The following is a 26,352-nucleotide window of genomic DNA, read 5'->3' on the forward strand; positions in this document are numbered from 1 at the left end:
CGCCCGAGCACCACCGAACACCATCGCCGCCAAAGCTCGTCGCCGGCACGAGTTCCGGCGACCCCACGACCTCCCACTCAGTCCTCTGGATGCGCGGGAGCAAGGGCCATCCCCTGGTGCCCTCAGTGCGCCAAACTGACGCCTCTAGCGCAAGTCCGGCGTGCCCCGCCGTGTTCTGTGGTCGCCGCCGGCTGGTCTCCGGTGACGTCGACGTGGCGCACTTACTTAGTCGCTAATGACCCTACTAACAGCCCTATCTCTCACTGACATATGGGCCCCACGCCCTTAACTAACCACGGTTAACCCCTGTTTAGTTTAAGTTAACCACAGTGGCCCCACGCGTCAGTTTTGACCGTGCTGACGTGGCCGTTGACTGAGCCCACATGTCAGCGACACAAACCAGTCTGAGACACTGACGTGTGGACCCCACTGGCCAGGTTTGACCTGGACCAGCCACGTTGACCTGCTGACGTCACAAATACGTCATGCTGACGCAGTATTTGTTTCTGGAATTAAAATAAATCAAAAATGATTTATAAATTTCAGATAATATCCAAAACTTCTAAAATTCATAGAAAATTAACCGTAACTCCAAATTAAATAAATTATATATGAAAAATTATCAGAAAAATCCAAGGAATCCATCTGTACCATTTTCATGCATGTTAGAACAACTTATAGGTGCTGTTTAGCACAAATCATATAAAGGGCATTTATTTAATCCACATATGGAGTTTGAATTTGAATCTTGGATTCAAACCAACTTCATTTAATCTGGTTTTAGGTGCATTAGCCCAAAACACATTCATATTGCCATGTCATAGCATGCATCATATTGTGCATTGCATTGATCGTGTTTTTCTGTATTTGCCGGTATCTGTCCCCTCTCGATAGACGTGATACCGATGATGTGATCGTTGACACTGATGAAGACTCAATGTTATCTTCAGAAGTGCCAGGCAAGCAAAACCCCCTTGTTCATCCCGATAAAATCCCACTCTCTCGCTCCTGCTCTCTTTTACTGCATTAGGACAACATCAATTCATCTGTTACTTGCTGCGGTAGCTGAACCCCTTTATCCTCTGCATGACCTGTCATTGCCACAGTAAATAGATGAAACCCACTAGTATGAGTAGGAGTTGCTTGAGCCCTGTTGTGCCTACTCATCATTGCTTGTTTGTCATGCCTGTTACTGCTTAGAGTTGAGTCAGGTCTGATTCATCGGGGATGAATCAGAGGCGTGTGAACATGTCCTACTATGGGTGAACTAAGTGTGTGAACACGATTTGGTAAAGGTAGCGGTGAGAGGCCATGTAGGAGTACATGGTGGGTTGTCTCATTGCAGCCGTCCTCAGGAACTGAGTTCTGTGTTTGTGATCCATGATTCAGCTACTACCACGCATTGGGCCCGAAACCAATGGACCCTCTCGGCTTCTTGATCACCCTTGTCCTCTGTCCAGGAGTTGCAAGTAGTTTCTGGTGTTTGTAGTATGCTGGAGGCCGTGCGCAGCGCTGACCGTAGGGGTGGGCTGTGATGCGGTAGGCACGTGGCCGGGTAAACCGGGCGCCCGTTTTGTGTCACGGAACCCTGTTCACATCGTTTGGGGCTGTGAGCGAAACTCCGGCCGGATCTCCTCATGGATGGAACCCGAATAGGCGATAAACCTGGACTAGAGACTTGAGTGATTGGGTAGGTCGTGGCCGACACCCACGTTGCGCTTCCGCTTGAAGGTTGCTGAGTACATGTCGTGTAAACGGCGGTAAGTGGTGAGAGCGTGTGTGAAGAAGTACACCCCTGCAGGGTTAATATGATCTATTCGAATAGCCGTGTCCGCGGAAAAGGACTTCTGGGTTGCTTATATCAGTTCATAGACAAGTGAAAGTGGATACTCTAAAATACGCAAGATAAGCGTGAGTGCTATGGATGGCGTTCTCGTAGGGAGACGGGAGCGGATCCATAGTGGTGTATTGATATGGTGAATATGTGGACTCGTGTGCGCCACCTCAAAAGAGTTACATTGCAGTCGTAGTTCAGGATAGCCACCGAGTCAAAGCTGGCTTGCTGCAGTTAAACCCCACCATCCCCTTTGTTGATAATGATGCATATGTAGATAGTTCTGATGTAAGTCTTGCTGGGTACATTTGTACTCACGTTTGCCTATTTTATGTTTTTGCAGAGAGAATTCGGTCTCACTAGTAGTTCCGCGTGGACTTCGACGTTTAGCTTGATACCTCAGCTACGATCTTGTGCCCTCGGCAGGATCTGATAGATAGTCAGGCTTCTCAGCCTTTTTCATTTATAGATGTCTGTACCCAGACATGATAGCTTCCGCTTGTGCTTTGACTTGTATGATCTGATTGTTGGGTCATGAGACCCATGTTTGTAATATCTCGCTCCTCGGAGCCTAATGAATAAATTACTTGAGTCGTAGAGTCATGTTGTGATGCCATGTTGTATTTGCACATATCGAGCATATTGTGTGTATGTTATTGAAATGCTTGGTATGTGTGGGATCTGACCATCTAGTTGTTTATCTTTAGTAGCCTCTCTTACCGGGAAATGTCTCCTAGTGTTTCCACCGAGCCATGGTAGCTTGCTACTGCTCTGGAACACTTAGGCTGGCCGGCATGTGTCCTTCTTCGTTCCTGTGTCTGTCCCTTCGGGGAAATGTCACGCGATGATTACCGGAGTCCTGTTAGCCCGCTACAGCCCGGTTCACCGGAGTCCTGCTAGCCCAGTGCTACAGCCCGGATTCACTCGCTGATGACCGACACGTTCGATGCTGGGTCATGGATGCCTGTCCCTGTAAGTCTGTGCCACTTTGGGTTTACGACTAGCCATGTCAGCCCGGACTCCTTATCATATGGATGCTAGCGACACTATCATATACGTGTGCCAAAAGGCGCAAACGGTCCCGGGCAAAAGTAAGGCGACACCCGTGGGATTACCGTGCGTGAGGCCGCAAAGTGATATGAGGTGTTACATGCTAGATCGATGTGGCATTGAGTCGGGGTCCTGACAGCGTTGGTATCAGAGCTTGACTGCCTGTACGATTACCAAGCCAAACTGGTCGAAGTTGAGTCTAGAAATTCTTAGTTATATGTAGGGGAATTGATTGTAGGATGGAACGTAAGGCTCCTTTTACTCCTTATACCTCATGCCTTCTGATCTGAGTCATCTTATCTTTCCTATGGGGTTAAGGAACTAGGTCTTCTCATCTATCTATCAGGATCACGTGTTACTAATCCGTAGACTTATAAGATTGTTGATTCAAGCCTCAGTTCAGTTCCTACTATCTTCTGTATGTTAACTGTTGATCTCGAGACCTTGATATTGTGCTTCTGAGTGGTTATGCCACCATTTTTGTGAATGTCTCAAATCTTTTCTGAGCATTTACAGCCGTTATGCTGTCCGAGTCATCCCAGGTTTCTAAATAGTCTGATGCATTTGCAAAATCCTTTCCCTCTGGTTTCGATGTTCCTTTATGCCAGCTCAATCACACTAATTGTTGAGTTGAGATATTCTATTGCCTCGACATATATGTTGGAGATATTATTATGACCCTAGGTGTCTTAGGGGATCATCTAGTAATTTAGCCATGATTTGTGTTCCCAGTGTGATGATTCTGGCCATCATTCTCGAAAGCATCCCGTGATGCTACTTAGTAGTAGGTATTCTATTCCTGGGTTCTTAAACCCGATATTCACCCTACTTACATCATGTTGATAGTGTTGCTAGTTCCTTTAGTATATTAGTAACCTTTGCGATAGTCCTCGAGGTCCGTGGTATATCCTTCTTCCAATTACCATGAACCATTCTTGGCAGGGGTTCTTCTGAACCAAAAGATGACAACAAGAGTGCTCTCGATGAGTTCTCCATTCATAAATCGTGACTCTGCCAGTTCTACCTTTCTGCATGGGTTATCCGGAAGAAATATGTTGAACTTCGTTTGACATGCTAATCCATGCATCCACAACTCAGAAAATCATATGTTCTTTTGAGTTGTCCCATCTTAGTTGTTTCTGACCCTCGTCTATCAATTGATAGTCAAGATTATGTGTGCATTCGTCCATCGATGCCTATTACTCTTGTGGTCCGTCCAGCCATTCCATTCAGAATGACTAGGAGAAACAAACTCCAGTACCTCTTCCATATCCAGGATTGGGTCAAAGAAGTTGTGCTCCGCAGATCAAATTGCTAATCCAGCTTTTGTTCTGTTCTACCTTGGAGTATTACCATCGTTATATTGGGATTGTTATAGGAATTGCACACCATCCTATGAACTCTTGGTACAGTGATACCTCTTGCCATCATTAGTCATTCCTCGGTCTTTGTGTTGATGCAACCGGGATACCGACAAATGAATTGTGATGTGTGAAATCAATATGCCTAGCAACCTCGTTGCTTGGTAGCTAAGGGACAATAATTTCATTCTTAGCGTGTTGGTTTTTGAATCATCCTTCTAAGACTGATCGTGCTACCTAGTCCTTATTTCGGTGCACCCTTCGATTGATGAGTTAGGATCTTGTCAAGTCCTCACTCATTTGATCATATCATCTTGCCCTCAAAAGCGAGATTGTTCTCGAGCTTAGTAACATATCGGTGGTTCGTGATTTTTCAAATATCTTCTCGAAAGTATCACCAGGCTGTCACCTGACTGCTATGTTGAGCTCGTGATCAAGTTGGTTTCTTGTGAACCACCTTCTCTCCAAGAATCGGTGTTAGATATCCCTGAGCTAGTTGGTTAAGCTAGACAACAACTTGGAGAGTTGGAAGATAAAAGCTTGCCTGACTTAGTTCGTTCCAAAGGGATATTCTTGTGTGGTGTGTGTTGAAGAAAGATGATATCTTCATCGATTGGTCCTTGTGATCAATTGTTGGATCTATTATCTTACCCAAACCTTTGATTGAGTATGGGCTATCGTCAAATCAAATCTGAACCAGCGATATTCGTAATGTTGTCTTACTCGTGGTTTTTCCTCGAGCATACACCATTATATTCTTTGGTCTGACCAATGCTATCACCGTGTTCACATGATGGTGGAAGTCCAGTGATATGGGAATTTCGATGAGTTGTTGTTGAGCTCATCGACAACATCCTTATCTTCTCCATGATTCTGTTGGACATTAAGCTAGTGTTGGAAACTTTGTAAACAATGCCTTCGAGTTCCGTCTCTGAGGTATATGTTTGGATGAAAGAAGTGACTTCCTTTGATTCACGTGCAGTTGATGTAAGTTGCCGCCATGAAATTGAGAGAGTTAGTTTTGCTTCCTCTGGAATCATCCCAGGTCAGCCATGCATGTGCGAAGTATTCTATGGTCTGATAGACTGATCATCTTCATTCCATATGTGTATCCTAGCACACCAAGCCACTGACTGATTGTTCTAGGAGAAGGAGTTCTTTTTAAGAGCTAACCCGGGCTTAATCAAGAACTTTGATATCCTCGATGATGGTTCCCAACCAGAACTCGGTAGTGTTTATTATAAGACTACCATGTGATCGTGCTTGTCTGGGACAACATGTTCACATGTTTGTAGCGGAACTAGCTCATGTTTTGGAGCTTGCTATCGTAGTTCATTTCCCGAGAATCTCGCAACGTCATCTCGTCGATTTGTGTTGCAAACCTTCATTTTCCTTCCTAGACTCGATGAGTCTGGAATATCCTGACACCAACCAGATCTGAATCTCAGGCAGATATGATGGTTGGAACATTTCCCAAGAACTATAATATTGGTCCCTCGATAACCGGTAAAGTGGATGTCGTGGCCAGCACCACCCAGCCGAAAGACCTATTATTGTAGTATCTTGATTGAAGAAGTTGGCCACCTCCCCATAAGGATTTCGTAGGATTTACCTCCGTAACTGTTCCTTATGGATTCTATTGCTCCCGAAGTCCGACCTTTTACTTGATGTTCTAGATACCAAACCATTTCTATGAATGGGTTACACTAGCACATCAAGGAGAACATTAGAAGCGGAGTGCTAGATGTCTCTCGGTCGATCATCCAGATTTTATTTCCTTGGCCCCGCCAAGGGTGAAATCTGAGAAGGTGTTATCTTCATTTGCATCTGCATCCTCCATCACCATTCATCATGGTAGTAAGTTGTGTTACCGGACCCTTGACACGGATGTTGGTAAAACCTTGATGATTATGGAATGCTCAAGTTCTTGAGAGCACGCACAAGCGCTAGGTGTTATCATCGGCACTAACTGGGTTTGCTCTCAGTTTCCTCGGCAATGCTATGACCTTCTCAAACAGTAAATTCACTCTCTATTGTTGGGTTCTTCCCCAGTTACCAGAATCATTCCCAGCATTTGCATTTTGTTCCCAGCTTGCACCGCCAATGTGCCATTCTACCATGGGTCTCTTCCATTTCCGGTGATAAGCAAATTCATCCATTACGTCGTCTTCAACAAGGTAATCCACATCATCCAAGTCCGAGTATGCCATTCTACCGACCCCCTCCAAACGATCGTTGTGAATTGCTTTAGGCTGGTATGAAGAGTTTCAATGATCTTTGAATCAAAACTAATTCTTTTTGCCACTTAAGGAGATATTTCTACGAGTCACCTTCCCTAAGGTGCATCGTTATTGTATCATGGCAACTCAACTCCTCGCTACGTTGGCAATCGTTTACCACCTTTTTAAGTGTGGAATTGTTGTCCACCTAGTGGACCTTCGTCATCCGTTTCTTCCACCCCTCTTGATGTGTATCTCGTGTCTCAATCCGAGAGATGGTTCTATGTCTCATTCCGTGAGTTAATTCTGAGTTGTTCGATCTTCGAGGAGATCGACCCTTCTAGAGTCTCTTTATCTCCAGGTCTTGTTGGCAGGATTTCTCAGAGCAAGACATCAAGACAATGATGGTGAATGAATCAACGTTCAACTGAAGTGCACCCTGGATCGTGAAGATTATACTAGTTGCTTTACCCTTCACCTTACCCTACGCATGGATCTCGGGACGAGATTTTTGTTTAGTGGGGGTGAGTTGTCACATCCCTAGTTCTGACAATGCCTAGTGCATGCATTAGAGTGTTGCACCATGTTTAAATTTCATTTAAACCTGAGATGGGGATTGACTAAGCCCTAGCACCAAATGAATTCAACTAGGGACAAAATAAAACCTTTTTCATTGAACTCAAAATGTCCTCTAAAAATGTTCAACATTTCTGGTTTGAGGTGGAAGCATCTACCACAAATGGTTTATATTTTTGCAGGACATATTTGGTCACTGAATAAAATCATATGTACTTTGCTTTTGGGCATTTAAATGCTAGTAAATATCTTAAATGCCCAAATAATTCTAAAAATAAGTGTGGGCTGTTGGAAATATTCTAAACAGAGCCCCTGATTATTTTCTGGATTTTTAGAGATGCCTAAGTATTTTTAATAAAGCCTCACAGTTACAGAAAAATAGAAAACAGTAATTAAAATAAAAGACAGAGAGAGAGAAAGACCCGTACCTGGGCCACTTACCTGTAGCCGGCCCAGCTTCTGCGCGGCCCGTTACTGTGCAGCCCAGCTGCCAGTCATCTTCCTCCCCCTCGCCCCGAAGCAGCTGCGTGCTGGACGCACGCGCGCCGACGCCGGCCACCTCCTGCTTCGCCGTGGCAGCCTCCCCGACTTCCTCGCGACGCCACGGAGACGTCCCCGACCCCCTCTCACTTCTCCCTCGCTCTCTGGACCTCCGTCCCCCTCGCTCCTCTGTTTCCCCTCCCGCGACCGAGCGGAGCTCGCCGTCATCGTCGCCGTACCCATGGCCACCGGCCACCCCTAGCCTCGCCGATGCACCCAGGAGCTCCGCCTCGACCCCCTCTTCCTCCCCACCGATCCACAGCCCTCCGGAAGCCCTGCATCGCCGCCATCGCCGTCATCTTCTACCTCGGACCCGCCGGCCATCTTCGTCAAATTCGCCGGCTCCGGACCGTCCCCGACCTCGCCGAGCGTCCCCTCGTCATCGCCGTGAGTCACTGACCCTCTCCCTTAACTCAGCATGCTCCCCTCCGTGCCGTAGCGCCGTTCCCCACGAGCACCGAAGCCACCGTCCGCCATTGCTGCTGCACGTATAGCCTCCGTGCTCCCCTGGCCTCACTGAGCTGCTCTTAGTGCTCCCCATGCCTAGCAGGTGCTGCCCAGCCTCTCCATTTGCTCACTGATGCACCGTAGCGACGCGCCCGAGCACCACCGAACACCATCGCCGCCAAAGCTCGTCGCCGGCACGAGTTCCGGCGACCCCACGACCTCCCACTCGGTCCTCTGGATGCGCGGGAGCAAGGGCCATCCCCTGGTGCCCTCAGCGCGCCAAACTGACGCCTCTAGCGCAAGTCCGGCGTGCCCCGCCGTGTTCTGTGGTCGCCGCCGGCTGGTCTCCGGTGACGTCGACGTGGCGCACTTACTTAGTCGCTAATGACCCTACTAACAGCCCTATCTCTCACTGACATATGGGCCCCACGCCCTTAACTAACCACGGTTAACCCCTGTTTAGTTTAAGTTAACCACAGTGGCCCCACGCGTCAGTTTTGACCGCGCTGACGTGGCCGTTGACTGGGCCCACATGTCAGCGACACAAACCAGTCTGAGACACTGACGTGTGGACCCCACTGGCCAGGTTTGACCTGGACCAGCCACGTTGACCTGCTGACGTCACTAATACGTCATGCTGACGCAGTATTTGTTTCTGGAATTAAAATAAATCAAAAATGATTTATAAATTTCAGATAATATCCAAAACTTCTAAAATTCATAGAAAATTAACCGTAACTCCAAATTAAATAAATTATATATGAAAAATTATCAGAAAAATCCAAGGAATCCATCTGTACCATTTTCATGCATGTTAGAACAACTTATAGGTGCTGTTTAGCACAAATCATATAAAGGGCATTTATTTAATCCACATATGGAGTTTGAATTTGAATCTTGGATTCAAACCAACTTCATTTAATCTGGTTTTAGGTGCATTAGCCCAAAACACATTCATATTGCCATGTCATAGCATGCATCATATTGTGCATTGCATTGATCGTGTTTTTCTGTATTTGCCGGTATCTGTCCCCTCTCGATAGACGTGATACCGATGATGTGATCGTTGACACTGATGAAGACTCAATGTTATCTTCAGAAGTGCCAGGCAAGCAAAACCCCCTTGTTCATCCCGATAAAATCCCACTCTCTCGCTCCTGCTCTCTTTTACTGCATTAGGACAACATCGATTCATCTGTTACTTGGTGCGGTAGCTGAACCCCTTTATCCTCTGCATGACCTATCATTGCCACAGTAAATAGATGAAACCCACTAGTATGAGTAGGAGTTGCTTGAGCCCTGTTGTGCCTACTCATCATTGCTTGTTTGTCATGCCTGCTACTGCTTAGAGTTGAGTCAGGTCTGATTCATCGGGGATGAATCAGAGGCGTGTGAACATGTCCTACTATGGGTGAACTAAGTGTGTGAACACGATTTGGTAAAGGTAGCGGTGAGAGGCCATGTAGGAGTACATGGTGGGTTGTCTCATTGCAGCCGTCCTCAGGAACTGAGTTCTGTGTTTGTGATCCATGATTCAGCTACTACCACGCATTGGGCCCGAAACCAATGGACCCTCTCGGCTTCTTGATCACCCTTGTCCTCTGTCCAGGAGTTGCAAGTAGTTTCTGGTGTTTGTAGTATGCTGGAGGCCGTGCGCAGCGCTGACCGTAGGGGTGGGCTGTGATGCGGTAGGCACGTGGCCGGGTAAACCGGGCGCCCGTTTGGTGTCACGGAACCCTGTTCACATCGTTTGGGGCTGTGAGCGAAACTCCGGCCGGATCACCTCATGGATGGAACCCGAATAGGCGATAAACCTGGACTAGAGACTTGAGTGATTGGGTAGGTCGTGGCCGACACCCACGTTGGGCTTCCGCTTGAAGGTTGCCGAGTACATGTCGTGTAAACGGCGGTAAGTGGTGAGAGCGTGTGTGAAGAAGTACACCCCTGCAGGGTTAATATGATCTATTCGAATAGTCGTGTCCGCGGAAAAGGACTTCTGGGTTGCTTATATCAGTTCATAGACAAGTGAAAGTGGATACTCTAAAATACGCAAGATAAGCGTGAGTGCTATGGATGGCGTTCTCGTAGGGAGACGGGAGCGGATCCATAGTGGTGTATTGATATGGTGAATATGTGGACTCGTGTGCGCCACCTCAAAAGAGTTACATTGCAGTCGTAGTTCAGGATAGCCACCGAGTCAAAGCTGGCTTGCTGTAGTTAAACCCCACCATCCCCTTTGTTGATAATGATGCATATGTAGATAGTTCTGATGTAAGTCTTGCTGGGTACATTTGTGCTCACGTTTGCCTATTTTATGTTTTTGCAGAGAGACTTCGGTCTCACTAGTAGTTCCGCGTGGACTTCGACGTTTAGCTTGATACCTCAGCTACGATCTTGTGCCCTCGGCAGGATCTGATAGATAGTCAGGCTTCTCAGCCTTTTTCATTTATAGATGTCTGTACCCAGACATGATAGCTTCCGCTTGTGCTTTGACTTGTATGCTCTGATTGTTGGGTCATGAGACCCATGTTTGTAATATCTCGCTCCTCGGAGCCTAATGAATAAATTACTTGAGTCGTAGAGTCATGTTGTGATGCCATGTTGTATTTGCACATATCGAGCATATTGTGTGTATGTTATTGAAATGCTTGGTATGAGTGGGATCTGACCATCTAGTTGTTTATCTTTAGTAGCCTCTCTTACCGGGAAATGTCTCCTAGTGTTTCCACCGAGCCATGGTAGCTTGCTACTGCTCCGGAACACTTAGGCTGGCCGGCATGTGTCCTTCTTCGTTCCTGTGTCTGTCCCTTCGGGGAAATGTCACGCGATGATTACCGGAGTCCTGTTAGCCCGCTACAGCCCGGTTCACCGGAGTCCTGCTAGCCCAGTGCTACAGCCCGGATTCACTCGCTGATGACCGACACGTTCGATGCTGGGTCATGGATGCATGTCCCTGTAAGTCTGTGCCACTTTGGGTTTACGACTAGCCATGTCAGCCCGGACTCCTTATCATATGGATGCTAGCGACACTATCATATACGTGTGCCAAAAGGCGCAAACGGTCCCGGGCAAAAGTAAGGCGACACCCGTGGGATTACCGTGCGTGAGGCCGCAAAGTGATATGAGGTGTTACATGCTAGATCGATGTGGCATTGAGTCGGGGTCCTGACATATTGGAACGTCGATGTTTCTGCTTATTGCGGCACCTCTGCACTCCGCGTGTCGCCCCTCAATCACCTTCGGCTTCACATTGAAGGTCTTGAACCATAGGCCGAAGTGTGGGGTGATGTGGAGGAAGGCTTCACGCACGATGATAAACGACGAGATGTGGAGGATGGAATCCGGAGCTAGATCGTGAAAATCTAGCCCGTAATAGAACATGAGCCCTCTCACGAAGTGATCAAGAGTCAAGCCCAAGCCTCTGAGGAAGTGAGAAACAAATACGACACTCTCGTTGGGTTCGGGAGTGGGGATGATCTGCTCAGGGGCGGGAAGCGTGTGCTTGACATCGGCGGTCAAATATCTGGCCTCCCTGAGCTTCGCAATGTCCTCCTCTGTGACACAGGAGGCCATCCACCGACCTTGAAGGTTGGATCCGAACATGATTGAAGGTCCAAAGTACTTAAGCTTGAGCTTCAGGTGTTTGAACTCGGGAGGCGAAAAGGCGCGAGCGTGGTAAGAAAGGGATAGGCCTTGACCCCTCTATAAAGGGGGAGAATATCAAGCGTCCCCAGCATAACCATTTGGGACTTGCCTAAAAACACGGAGTTATGCCAACAGGCGTGGTGGGGTTACCCATACCTGTATTGATGAGAATCCCGCGATAAGAGGGACACGATCTCTGCTTCGACAAGACGTGTTGAGGAAACCGCCTCACAATGTGTGCGGTAGCTGATTGTAAAAAATGAATCGAAGAAAGGTCGGCCCGTGGCGTGATGCCACGCTACGAAGAGTTGTCAGCAGATTAGATTTGTGGATTATTGTTCTCTCTATGGTGGTATGTGAAATTTGTCTTGCAGAGCCAGACACGACTTAAGTGTTCAAAATTTACCTTGAAGTATTCGGAGATGGAACCTGCCTTGCAATGCCAAAGACAATCTGCGCGCCGGACTCATCGTCATTGAAGCCTGGTTCAGGGGCTACTGAGGGAGTCCTGGATAAGGGGGTATCCGGATAGCCGGACTATATACTTTGGCCGGACTGTTGGACTATGAAGATACAAGACTGAAGACTTTGTCCCGTGTCCGGATGGGACTCTCCTTTGCATGAAGGCAACCTTGGCAATTCGGATGATAGATCTCCTTCTCTGTAACCGACTCTGTGTAACCCTAGCCCCCTCCGGTTTCTATATAAACCGGAGGGTTTAGTCCGTAGGACAAGAACAATCATAATCATAGGCTAGCTTCTAGGGTTTAGCCTCTATGATCTCGTGGTAGATCAACTGTTGTAATACTCATATCATCAATATCAATGAAGCAGGAAGTAGGGTATTACCTCCATCGAGAGGGCCTGAACCTGGGTAAACATCGTGTCTCCAGTCTCCTGTTACCATCAGCCTTAGATGCACAGTTCCGGACCCCCTACCCGAGATCCGCCGGTTTTGACACCGACAACAGGATCATGCATTATAGAACGAGTAAACTGACTTGCCGGTAACGAGATTGAACGAGGTATTGGGATACCGACGATCGAATCTTGGGCAAGTAACATACCGATTAACTAAGGGAATTGTATACGGGATTGATTGAATCCCCGGCATCGTGGTTCATCCGATGAGATCATCGTGGAACATGTGGGAGCCAACATGGGTATCCAGATCCCGCTGTTGGTTATTGGCCGGAGAACATCTCGGTCATGTCTACATGGTTCCCGAACCCGTAGGGTCTACACACTTAACGTTCGGTGACGCTAGAGTTGTTATGGGAAATAGTATGTGGTTACTGAAGGTTGTTCGGAGTCCCGGATGAGATCCCGGACGTGACGAGGAACTCCGGAATGGTTCGGAGGTGAATATCGATATATTGGACAAAGGGAATTGGAGTCAGGAATTGTTCTGGGAGTACCGGATGATGACCAGCGTGACCGAAAGGTGTTTCGGAGGCCCCGACAAGCATTGGGGGGCCTTATGGGCCAAGGGGAGGGGCACACCAGCCCACTAAGGGGCTATGCGCCCCTTCCAACCCCTTTCCCTTATATATAGTGAGGGAGAGAGAGGGCAGCCGCACCCTTCCCCTGGCGCAACCCCTCCCTCCTCCAACACTTCCTCCTCCTCCGTAGTGCTTAGCGAAGCTCTGCCGGAGAACCACGAGCTCCATCAACACCACGTCGTCATGCTGTCGGAGTTCTCCCTCAACTTCTCCTCTCCCTTGCTGGATCAAGAAGGAGGAGACGTCCCTGGGTTGTATGTGTGTTGAACACGGAGGCGCCGTCCGTTCGGCGCTAAATCGGATCTTTCGCGATTTGAATCGCCGCGAGTATGACTCCTTCATCCGCGTTCTTGCAATGCTTCTGTATCGCGATCTTCAAGGGTATGAAGATGCACTCCCCTCTCTCTCGTTGCTAGTCACTCCATAGATTGATCTTGGTGATGCGTAGAAAATTTTGAATTCCTGGTACGTTCCCCAACATGGACGAGAATGGCATGCTCTGCAACGAGCGCCAAAGGCTGGTGGAGGAATCCATGGATGTTCTCAAGCAGCGTCTTGAGGACATGAAAGAGCTCATCGCCGCTCGCCGCGGAGACTAGTTCCCGCGGCCTGCAGCAACGCATCAAGAAAGTAGAGATCAGCGAGCCAAATCCTTGTCTTCCTTCTTCTTTTGCCCTTGTGTACTTCGGGCGTAGCCGCATGTGGCTTTTTTAATTATCTTTCTAATTATGTATGACAATTAATCGTCCTTATATATTCATCAGTCTTGCTATAAGTCGTAGTAGATGGTATATAGGTCCGTCGGATCTTACATCAAGATCCGTGCTTTGAGATTTTCTTTCTTCTCTCTTAAATCTCAGTCGAGTGAGACATATCCACGCCATTAAACAGAGGCTCGGGCGCTATTAATGGAGACCTTGGGAGAGAGGTGGACAGCAGATGGAGGTCAAAGGGCTCTCCTCCCGATAAGCACGCGCAGGGGTCTGATTGCATGCCTCTCGTACTTAAATAGCTACCCTGCATGGCGCCTCCTAGCTAATAAAAAATGGGGACACGTGGCGGCATGTAAATGGTACTAGTAAGTAGAACACTCACGGTTTCAATAATACTTGTGTTTCCGATTGTAACGTGACAGCACTTGTTCCAAAATGACTTTGTTGATTGTTAATGTGTGCGCCTTCGCAAATCGGACTGCAAAATTACCACAGCATGTTGGTGTCATGTCATGGCACCAAGCCAAGTTTCATTATTTACCACAGCATGTGATTTTTCAACCAACTTTGGTGCACTGGAACATGTGCTTGTATTTCAAATTTTAATTATGCACACAAAGGTGACAGGTTCCCTCCGAGAACCACGAGCCTTCTTGAGAGAAGCTCCGATTTGCAAGAAGCTTATACCAAAATTTGTTCCTATTCGGCCAATTGTTTTTACCACGGCATGGTACTACCATGGCATGACACCATGCCAAGTTTCATGATTTTAAAACCAAGTTTCTCAACGTTCTCGACCGAGCCACGATGCCCAGATGTTTGAATTTTATTCTCATTTTTTGCATGGGCCCTAGAAATTGACCCCAAGGACACAAATGAGATTTTTCAACCAACTTTGGTGCACGGGAGCATGTGCTTGTAGTTCAAATTTGAATTATGCACATAAAATGACCAAAAACTCAATTAATGTGTAAATAAGGCCAAACGAAGCCGGAATAAATCCAAAATTTAACAGGGCACTCATGTAGTTCTATGTTGCCTTTGTAAATAAACTCAAGGGGGACAACGTATATCGTTTCGCACTCAAAGGTGGCACGTTCCCTCTCAGAACCACGAGCCTTCTTGAGAGAAGCTTCGGTTTGCAAGAAGCTTATACCAAAATATGTTCCTATTTGGCCATTTTCTTACCACAGCATGGTAGTACCATGACATGACACCCATGCCAAGTTTCATGATTTTTAGACGGGTTTTGGATTTACAAGTGTTTTAAAACCAAGTTTCTCAATGTGCTCGGCCGAGCCACGATGTCTAGATGTTTTAATTTTATTCTCATTTCTTGCATGGGACCTAGAAATTCACCCGAGGACACAAATGTGATTTTTCAACCAACTTTGGTGCACGAGAGCATGTACTTGTAGTTCAAATTTGACTTATGCACATTAAATCACCAGAAACTCAATTAATGTATAAAAACGACAAACAAACCCAGAATAATTCCAAAATTTAACAGGGCACTCATGTAGTTCTATGTTGCCTTTGTTAAGAAACTCAAGGGGGGCAGCGTATATCGTTTCACACTCAAAGGTGGCACGTTCCCTCTTAGAACCACGAGCTTCCAAATCGGCCCAATTTTTTACCACAACATGTTAGTGCCATGACATGACACCATGCCAAGTTTCATGATTTCTAGGCGAGTTCTGGATTTACATGAATTTAATATCTAAGTTTCTCGATGTTCTCGACCGAGTCATGACGCCCAGATGTTTGAATTTCATTCTCATTTCTTCCATGGGACCTAGAAGTTCAACCAAGGACACACGTGTGATTTTTCAACCCACTTTGGTGCACCGGAGCATGTGCATGCAATTCATATTTAGATTATGCACATTAAAAGTCCAGAAACTCAATTAACGTATAAAAAGGCCAAATGAACCCGAAATAATTCCAAAATTTAATAGGGCACTCATATAGTTCTATGCTGCCTCTGTAAAGAAAATTAGGGAGGAGGCAGCGTATATTGTTTCGCACACAAAGGTGACACGTTCCCTCTCGGAACCACGAGCCTTGTTGAGAGAATCTCCGGTTTTGCAAGAAGCTTATACCAAAACTTGTCCCAATTTAGCCAAAAATTATACATATGAAAACAGGGTTTAGATTATCCCGAACATCTTGCTACCTAGACCAATAATGTACTATGATTTGAATTCAACATCAAATGGATACAAATATTTGAATTGGAGAGCGTATGGTACATGTAGTTCATAGTGAAATATGATTACTACTATATGCATGTTTTTGTTATCAAGATAATATTTAAATTATTGTATAACTTGACAACAATCGTATTTAAATAAGGAAAATTGATTCAAATTTAGTCCATATGGTAGATGACAATATATATGTTCACATGGTGGAGTAAAATGTTCATATATGATGGAAGATCAAAATGTACGACTACATCAATTATAAACCGCAAGGTCACCTAACGATATATTCGAATTCAACATAACGTGGATTCAAAAATTGAAATTCGAGATCCTGGCATTTGTAATCATATAAAAAGGGACATTACTCTTTCTTTGGTGGGAATTGATTTGTTTTTTGTTGTTGTTGAGGGAAGTGCGAATCAATTTGGTACTGTGCAGGGTAATCTTGTTCTCCCGATTTTTTTACATTTTTATTGTAGTTTTTTCAATGACATCTATAGCAATATAGTAAAAGGGGACATGACTCTCTTGTGTCTTGTATGAATTGTTTTTTTACACATTAAGTTTGTTCTGCCGAACAAGGAATCCGCACCTTGTTATCCCGAAATTTTCAAGCTCGAGTATCTTCTGTCTCACCTGCTCTGAAACTCCTGCCTCTTCAACCCGCGCCGCGCCTTGTTATCCCGAAATTTGGACGCGTGCGAGAACTCCCTCATCATCCGAAATTGGTCCCGCGGCCCAGACACGCGAAATCCCCGTTCTACCCCTCAGATGGAAATGAAGCTCCACGCCGCGGTGTCAAAACCGGTGGGGGTATGCTGGTAACTTACCCTACATTTTGGACAAGCGCGTCCCTAAGCTTGGCTCCCCCTCCCATTCGCCCCCCCCCCCCCCCATTCATACACCGAGGCCACCAAAACCCGCGAAACCCCACGCTCCTCCCTCGGCCTCCCGACCGCCGCCCAGCCGGAGACTCTTCCCCGACTACGTCATCCACCACAACAGCTCGCCGTCCCTCATCCACCGCACCGGATGAGGATCCATTGTAGATCTCGTCATCCCGCCGGATCAGCCGCCCCGTCCTCCACCTCCAAGGAGTTGCCCCGATGTTCGCCTCGTCTATCACGCCACCTCAATCCCCACAGCATTGTCTTGACCTGCCCCACTAGAACCGCAGCACCCTCCCCAATTCCTCCGATGAAGCCGAGGCCAACTCGTCGCCACCAAGGAGTTTCTGCACTCACCGCTGCATTTTATCTTTTATCCGATCTCACGGGGCTGCCGGTGCTCGATACCGAGCAGACATGGCGGGTATCCATCGACGGCGCTGTCGCCGGCCACATCATCCATGACGTCTCTCCCCCATGTCGTTGCTTCCTTGGCGGCAACTTCCACAATGGCACTAGCTGCAGCTGCTCCGGCTCTCGCTCGTGCTGCGGCTTTGTTCTTGTTGTCGGTCGCGTTGCTGCACTGCTCTTGCTTTCGTTCGTGCTGCTGCTCTATTCTTGCTCTCGCTTGCGCTACTGCTGCTGCTGCACAACCTTCGGTAGCTACAGGAGTTGGTGCTTTAGCACTCGCTCACGATGCTACTGCACGACTTGCTCTCTACTAGTGTGTTTCCTGCTTGACCGTCTGCTGATTTAGATCACTGCTTCTCTGCTACTAGTGCTCGAACGCCCTAAACATCTATTGCAATGCTCGGTTACTAGTTGAATTAGTATCGACAGTAAAATTCAGTTTCAACTGTAAATTTCATTTTCTTCAGTTAAGTTCAGAGTGAACAGTACTTACTGCATCTGTCGGAGTGGCGTGGCGCAGCTGATGTGTTTTACATCTAGCACTTTTTGGTGATGTATTTTACATCATCTATTGCGGATGATATTAGGGTCCCACTTCAGATTAACGTTGTCTGTCTTGTCCTGCTTCAGCCTCATCACCGTACAGCTGCTCCAACAACGGAACCGTCCATCACAGCGGAGCAGTACCCTCGACGCCGTTTCCAGAGGCCTCGGATCTTCTTACCCGCCTCCGACAGTCACACCAGCATCATCACCATCCTCCACGTCCAACCCAATGATGTTGAGGTCCACAAGGCTATGCCAAAGAGGTTGTACACTCATTGCATCACTTTGTTACTCTGCATTCATGTCTATCCCTCAGGGATCCTTTACTATGGAACTGCTATTCGTGCAAATCTGTTAGAAGGAGTGGAGCAAAGCAAAACTGGAGGATTCTTTTCCTGTGGTGTCTCTTTCGAAGAAAAAATATAGGAATTTTATTCACTTGGACGTCCTTTTCAAATTAATATGCATGAAGAACAGAACTAATTGCATTACTGGCATAATAAGATTCTTATTTTTTTCATTTTCAGGTGGTTTGACTTTAATTTGACCATGTTTCTCCATTCCTGTGTTCTTCCAACTCATGTGAACCAAACACCCAGGTTGACTGAAATCCTATGTTTCCAAATGCTCTGTTTTGCAAGTGCATTCCTATCCTATTCCTGTGTTTTTCCTGTCCCTGCGTTTATAGAATCCTCCAATTCTAAGGAGCCCTTACAGATTTACTTCATTTTCAGATAGGCGTCAAAGAAAATTATGTGTGTTATGTCCTGCTCCTGCCGTGCCGTCATCCACCCCACCTGAGGTGCACCATCGACAGAAGCGTTCACTGCAGCAGAGATCCCCCCTGCAGACTTTCTTTCGCCGCCTCAGATCATCTTCCCCGTTGTCGGCAGCCACGCCAACTGCATTACCATCATCGACTGAGCAGATGAACCTGAGGACTACACAGTTCCGGAAGAGAGGTCGCAGTCTTTCGTGTTTGCTTACGTTATACATCGGTTATTATTACCTGCTACTTTATTCAAACTTGAGTTTTGAAATGCCCATGGGTCTCATATCGAGCCAGCAACGAATAGTATATGTCTACTATCTGGTTCATCTGGGGTCTTCTATGTGGTTCATGTTGGGTGGGCAACAAACAATAGATGATCCATTGTCTATCTTTTTAAACTGAAGCTATAATCTACCTGCTATCATTAGTTTTGGATCCATCCACTCGTTTGCTACCATCAGTCTTGATTTTTGCATGCACCCCTTAGGCCTTACAAAATCTAACTATTTTTTATTATGCATGTCAGATATTGTACACAATCGTACTGAACATGTAGAGAAAAAGAGAAGACCGTTGCGTGGGAATATAATGTCATGCAGACACCGCTCCATGGTGGGCGAAGGGGGCCCCTCCCGCATTTCCATATTGTATTCCAGAGGAAGATAACTGTTCAGATGGAGATTCAGAAGGAGCCGACCATGCCTGTTTACCACCTGAGGTGTTTGCTCTAACCTGGCATGCTGATGTTGGTCATATCATGCATATGGCGCCTTGCATTGCTTACATTATACATCTTATATGTCATCAGCTTAGTTTAGATTTGCTTTGTGTGAATGCCACCTGTTTGGTTTCTATATCATACTCCCACCATTCCTAAATATTTGTCTTTTTAGAGATTTCAACAAGTGACTACATACGGAACAAAATGAGTGAATCTACACTCTAAAATATGTCTATATACATCCGTATGTGGTAGTCCATTTGAAATCTCTAAAAAGACAAATATTTAGGAACGGAGGGAGTATATGGGAATTATGCAATGCCATCTTCTTTAGCCAGGCATCATATACGTGAATCATGCAATGCCATCCTGTTTAGCCAGTCATCGTATATGTGAATTGTATCGTGCCATATTTTTTCCATAATGTATTCCATTTGTCAACAATGTTTATACATTCATCTACTCTTCCTGTGCATCAGCCATTTGAGTCGGTCATGGGAAAATCTGGAGTGAAAACAAGGTCTTCTGAGCAGTCAGTGCTACCTGTCGATGCAGATTTCTTGCTGGTTACAGATAGCTCCTCAGAGGAGGATTCAGAGACAGATGACCAGTCGTATCCCCCCCCCCCGAGGTGCATGCTCTAACTTGGCTGGGTTATATTGCTCATATCATGCATATGGTGTCTTGCATTGCCATGCCATCTGCTTAGATTAGACATGCTTTGTGTGAATGCCTCCTGTTTGCTTTCTATATCAGATATGTGAATTATGCAATGCCATGTTTTTCAGCCAGTTATCATATATGTGAATTATGCACCGCCATGGAGCCAGGCATCATATATGTGAATTATCTCATGCCATCTTTTTTTCATTACGTATTCCATTTGTCGACAATCTGTGTATATTGAACTACTCTTCATGTGTATCAGCCATTTGAGCCGGTTATGGAAAAATCTGGAGTGAAAACAAGGTCTTCAGAGCAGGCAATGGTACCTGTTGAAGCATATATCTCGATGGTTACAGGGAGCTCCTCAGAGGAGGATTCAGAGACAGATGACCAGTCCTATATCCCACCTGAGGTGTATGCTCTAAGTTGCAATGTTTATATTTCTCATATGATGCATATGGTGTCTTGCATTGCTTAGTTTAGACATCATATGCACAATATTGAATTCCATCTGCTTAGTTTAGAGATCATACATGCGAGTGCCAGCTGCTTAGTATATGAATCAATTATGTCAATTATATCATGCCATCCTGTATACTTAGACAACATGTATGTGAATTATTTCATCCCAACCTATTTTAGAAAGACATCATATAGTTTTGTCATGTCATCCTGTTTAGGTACTCATCATATGTTGAATTATGCCATTATATCCTGTTAAGTTATCCATCATATATCTGAAACTGTGTCATGCTATCCTGTTTAGTTAGGCATCATATATGTGAAATTGTGTCATGATGTCCTGTTTGGTTAGACAACATATATGTGAATTACCACATCTGCCTATCATACAATGTCTGTATGTTCAATTTCTTTTCTTGTTTATCAGCCATTTGAATTAGAGGGGGTGATGGCAGTATCTAAGGGAGCAAAAACCCGTTCTTCACAAAAGACAGTGCTACCCGTCGATGCAGATAGAACCATGGTTGTACTGGCCCACAAACTAGCCCCACCACACATAATCGAGACTCTTCCAGATTGCACACTTACACCGTTGGGCAGAGAACCAGCTAGAACCCATCTAACCACAACCCCAGCGGATAGTAACCCACTTCTAGTTGACAAAGCACCATGTCCACCATAGAGTACTCCCAGACAAGCAGTTTGTAAAGCTACTGCAGTGCCCAAAGCACGAAGACCACCACAGCTAACCCAAACTCCACGTTTAAAGCAGAAGAGCAACTGTTCTCAAGTCAGATTCCGTAGCTATGGTCCATACTCCTTTGCTGTTGCATCACTGTATTTACTCATACCAACTACTTTCGAATTTGAAGGATCCAATTGAAACTCCAATGGCGCAACAGGTATGTTTTAAACCTATTTCTTTAACTGGATTGTTGTTCTAACTTCTTGCTCTATGTTGATTTCAGTTTAAGTTGTATAAACAGTTATGTTCTCATGTGATGCACATTACAAGTGCTGTCAATGCTGTGTAGTTTCTCACACTTATATTCTGTCTATGCTGTTGTGTCTTAAAAATATATGAGTTGAACTGTGTCTCTATCTTGATTAGGGAACATAAACTAGAATGATATGGACAATACAGTGACCATAGTACATAGATATATGTTTGTTTCATGTTGTTATCCTGTCCACCTTACTACTGAACCGGTTTACCAAAATGAGTTTCGTATACTACAAGCTAAACCTGTGATGTGTCTGCTTGTTTCTCTTGTAGTATGCAAACAGAATATTGGAGAAGAGCACCCCACTATGCAATGGTAGAGAAAGTAATGCAGATAAGGTTCAAGATAGTGAGACAACCCTGTTGGTCTCCAAGAAAGGTGATAAAAACGATCTTGTAGACAGTGAGAAAACCCCACAGTCCTGCGTTGATGTAGTGTTCGAGTTACTGGCCAGTACTGCTGGCACAAGCTCTTCAAACTCGCTGCCTGAATCACTTCGGCTTCTTCAGTCTCAGCTATAAGCTGAAAGTCATCAGTCAGCTGTGCTGCGGCAAGAAGCCAAAGGACTGAGGAAGTCCCTGCAGAATTCAGATGCGTACTGTCTTGTGCATCTGCAAGCGTTGGAGGATTTAAGCGCCAAACAAGAGAAAGTTAATAAGCTTGATAAGCATCTTGCTAGCATTATGGGTACCCAGGATATTGTTTCTTGAACTCTTCTAAAGTGGTTTCAATTCTGGACTTGTTTTGCTGTGCCATTTATATGCTGCTTTGTTCCCTATATTTGCACTGGTGGCGAACTTTGATGCCCAGTCGATGTAATATGTGTAATAGCCGTGATAGCCTAGCATAAGTTGCTTGCTTATTTATTTCCTTATTGTCTTGTTTATTTGTTTGCTTGTAGTCAGTGCAATTCTTTTTCCACGGTTTGCTAGTGGCTGCAATAACCTATTTTTTTTAAACTAGGCCACAATAACCATGGGCTAATATTTACTGTAGTGACACTGGACCTCCTACGGGCCGTAGAAACAGTGGGCCTTCTACGGGCCATAGAAACAGTGGGCCTTCTACGGACGATAGAAACAATGGGCCTTCTATGGGCCGTAGAAACAATGGGCCTTCTACGGGTCGTATCATCAATGGGCCTTATACGGGCCGTATGATCGATTGGCTAAACATGGGCCAAACAGACCGCATTATGGCCATAAACGGGCTAGAGTTGGAATCGTACATTCATGGGCCGACCATAATAGGCCATCGTTAATAGGCCGTATTTGATGACGCTATGAAAACGGCCCAACGTATTAACGGACCACAAACGGGCCGACTGTAACCATGGGCTGAATTTGGCCCACAAGCAGAAAATGACAGTAACGGGCCATAAGTAAACGAATGCTGGAAATGAGCCCAAGAATAAATGGGCTCTGAGAAGGCCGAAAGATAACATGGGCTAGAAACGGCCCAACGGAATAACGGGCCGTTAATGGGTATAAAGTGATACACTGTTCATTACGGGCCAGTTTCACCACGGGCCGTTAATGGGTGTAAAGTGATACATTGTTCATTACGGGCCAGTTTCACCACGGGCTGTTAATAGGCCAAGAGTTACATAGGGCCTCATATGGGCCGAAAGACATCATGGGCCATACATGGACCAGAAGTGAAAACGGGCTGGAATCATATTGGATGGCCCAGATGACGCTACTGGGCCTAATTCGGATAGGGCGTAACGGGCCTTGGGTTAGCGGGCTGTAAATGGGCTATATGCGAACAGGCCGTTAACAGGCTTTCCATGGGCCGGCCCGCCACCTTTTGACCAAGTCAAATGGGCCGGCCTTTTCACAGGAATGGGCCTCTGTTGGGCCGTGGCACGTGTCGACGTATCATAGGCACCTTCTGTCCAATGAGTGGATGACAAATGTCCCAAAGATGAGCCGACACGTGTTTCCTCCCGCCAATGATGATTTTACACATGGAAAATCCCCATTGGTCGGGGCTGTTAACGGGTTATCGGATCCAAAACCCGACCCGATAGCTTAATGGCGTTCCGTTACGATGGATGCCACATGCCAATCACCCTTGACGAAAGCACTTCTGTGACGCACGATTTATCGTCATGGAAGTGGACACTTCCGTGATGATAATTTTGGTAATGTCATGGAACACTTCTATGACAGCACAGGTATGACTATCTTGATTCTGTCATAAAATCGTCATGGATGTACATGCATGATAGAAAACACGACCTACTATGACAAACACGTATCATCACGGAAGTGTATTTTTTTGTAGTGTATGCCTCAAACATATGTTCTATAAAGTATGCCATGATGTGTACCAGACCAGTTATGTGCCTTGCTATGAGTAGATCACTAGATAGCAGTCAAAATTATCCTTAATTACCTTAAAAGGACTAAGGAAATGTTTCTCGGTTATGGCGGTGATAAAGAGTTCATCGTAAAGAGGTACGTCGATGCAAGCTTTGACACTGATCTAGATGAATCTAAGTCTAAATATAGATACGTATTGAACATGGGATCAAATAGCTAGAGTAGCTCTATGCAGAGCATTGTAGACATAGAAAATTGCAAAATACATACGGATCTAAATGTGATAGACCCGTCGACTAAACCTCTCTCACAAGCAAAACATGATCACACCTTAATACTCTTTGGGTATTAATCACATGGCGATGTGAACTAGAGTATTGACTCTAGTAAACCCTTTAGGTGTTGGTCACATGGCGATGTGAACTATGGGTGTTAATCACATGACGATGTGAACTATTGGTGTTAAATCACATGGCGATGCGATCTAGATTATTGACTCTGGTGCAAGTGGGAGACTGGAGGAAATATGCCCTAGAGGCAATAATAAACTTGTTATTTTATATTTCCTTATTTCATGATAAATGTTTATTATTCATGCTAGAATTGTATTAACCGGAAACTTGATACATGTGTGGATACATAGACAAAACACGGTGTCCTTAGTAAGCCTCTACTAGACTAGCTCGTTAATCAAAGATGGATAAGTTTCCTAACCATAGACATGTGTTGTTATTTGATGAATAGGATCACTTCATTAGGATAATGATGTGATGGACAGAACCAATCCGTTAGCATAGCATATTGGTCGTTCAGTTTTATTACTATTGCTTTCTTCATGTCAAATACATATTCCTTCGACTATGAGATTATGCAACTCCCGGATACCGGAGGAATGCCTTGTGTGCTATCAAATGTCACAGCGGAACTGGGTGATTATAAAGATGCTCTACAAGTATCTCCGAAGGTGTTTGTTGGGTTGGCATAGATTGAGATTAGGATTTGTCACTCAAAGTATCGGAGAGGTATCTTTGGTCCCTCTCGGTAATATACATCATAATAAGCCTTGCAAGCAAAGTGACTAATGAGTTAGTTGGAAGATGATGTATTACGGAACAAGTAAAGAGACTTGCCTGTAATGAGATTGAACTAGGTATGAAGATATCGACGATCGAATCTCAGGCAAGTAACATACCGATGGACAAAGGGAATAACGTATGTTGTCATAACGGTTCGACCGATAAAGATCTTCGTAGAATAAGTGGGAGCCAATATGAGCATCCAGGTTCCGCTATTGGTTATTGACCAAAGAGGTGTCTCAGTCATGTCTACATAGTTCTCGAACCCGTCGGGTCCGCGTGCTTAACGTTCGATGACGATATAGTATTATATGAGTTATGTGATTTGGTGACCAAATGTTGTTCCGAGTCCCGGATGAGATCACGAACATGACAAGGAGTCTCAAAATGATCGGGAGGTAAAGATTGATATATATAGGACGATGATATTCGGACACCGGAAGTGTTCCGGAGGGTACCGTGTACATATTGGGTCACCGAAAGGGATTCCGGGCACCCCCGGCAAAAGATATGGGCCTAATGGAGAAGGAAAGAAGGGAAGGGAGAAGGAAAGGGAGGGATTCGGCCTCCCCCTTCCTTCCCTCCACCCTCCTCTTTCCTTCCCCCTCCGACAATTATGGAAAGGGGGAGGCCGAATTAGGGAAGACCCCAAGTAGGATTCGGCCTACTTGGGGCGCACCCCTTGGCTGCTCATCCCTCCCTCCACCTATATATATATGGGGGGCACCCCACTCAACATCAATTGTTATCCGTATGCGACACCCACCTCCACCATTTACTCCCACGGTCATATCTTCGTAGTGCTTACACGAAGCCCTGCGTGGATCACTTCACCATCACCGTCACCATGCCGTCGTGCTGACAGAACTCATCCACTACCTCGATGTCTTGCTGAATCAAGAAGGCGAGGGACTTCACCGAGCTAAACGTGTGCAGAACTCAGAGGTGTCGTACGTTCAGTACTCGATCGCTGGATCACAAAGAAAGTTCGACTACATCAATCGCGTTGTGAAACGCTTCCGCTTACGGTCTATGAGGGTACATAGACACACTCCCCCCTTGTTGCTATGCATCTCCTGGATAGATCTTGCGTGAGCGTAGGAACCTTTTTTGAAAATGCATGCTACATTTCCCAACATCTTTCCCTTTGTTTGCTTGAACTATTTAGTTGATGTTGTTGTGTTAACTATGTAATGGATCATATTTTCTGATGTTACTGTTGAACCTATGTACAAGTATCTTAAGTGATGTTGTTGATGGTCAAACCTTGTTGTTGATCTTGGCATTTTGTTGTTATTAATTCGAGTTGATCCTGGTCATAACTTGTTGTTGTTCATCATTGATGTTGATCCTGTTATACATTTTTGGTATCTTGAGTGACCACAA

Source organism: Triticum aestivum, chromosome 3B, assembly GCF_018294505.1.
Source record: "Triticum aestivum cultivar Chinese Spring chromosome 3B, IWGSC CS RefSeq v2.1, whole genome shotgun sequence".
Lineage (NCBI taxonomy): Eukaryota > Viridiplantae > Streptophyta > Magnoliopsida > Poales > Poaceae > Triticum > Triticum aestivum.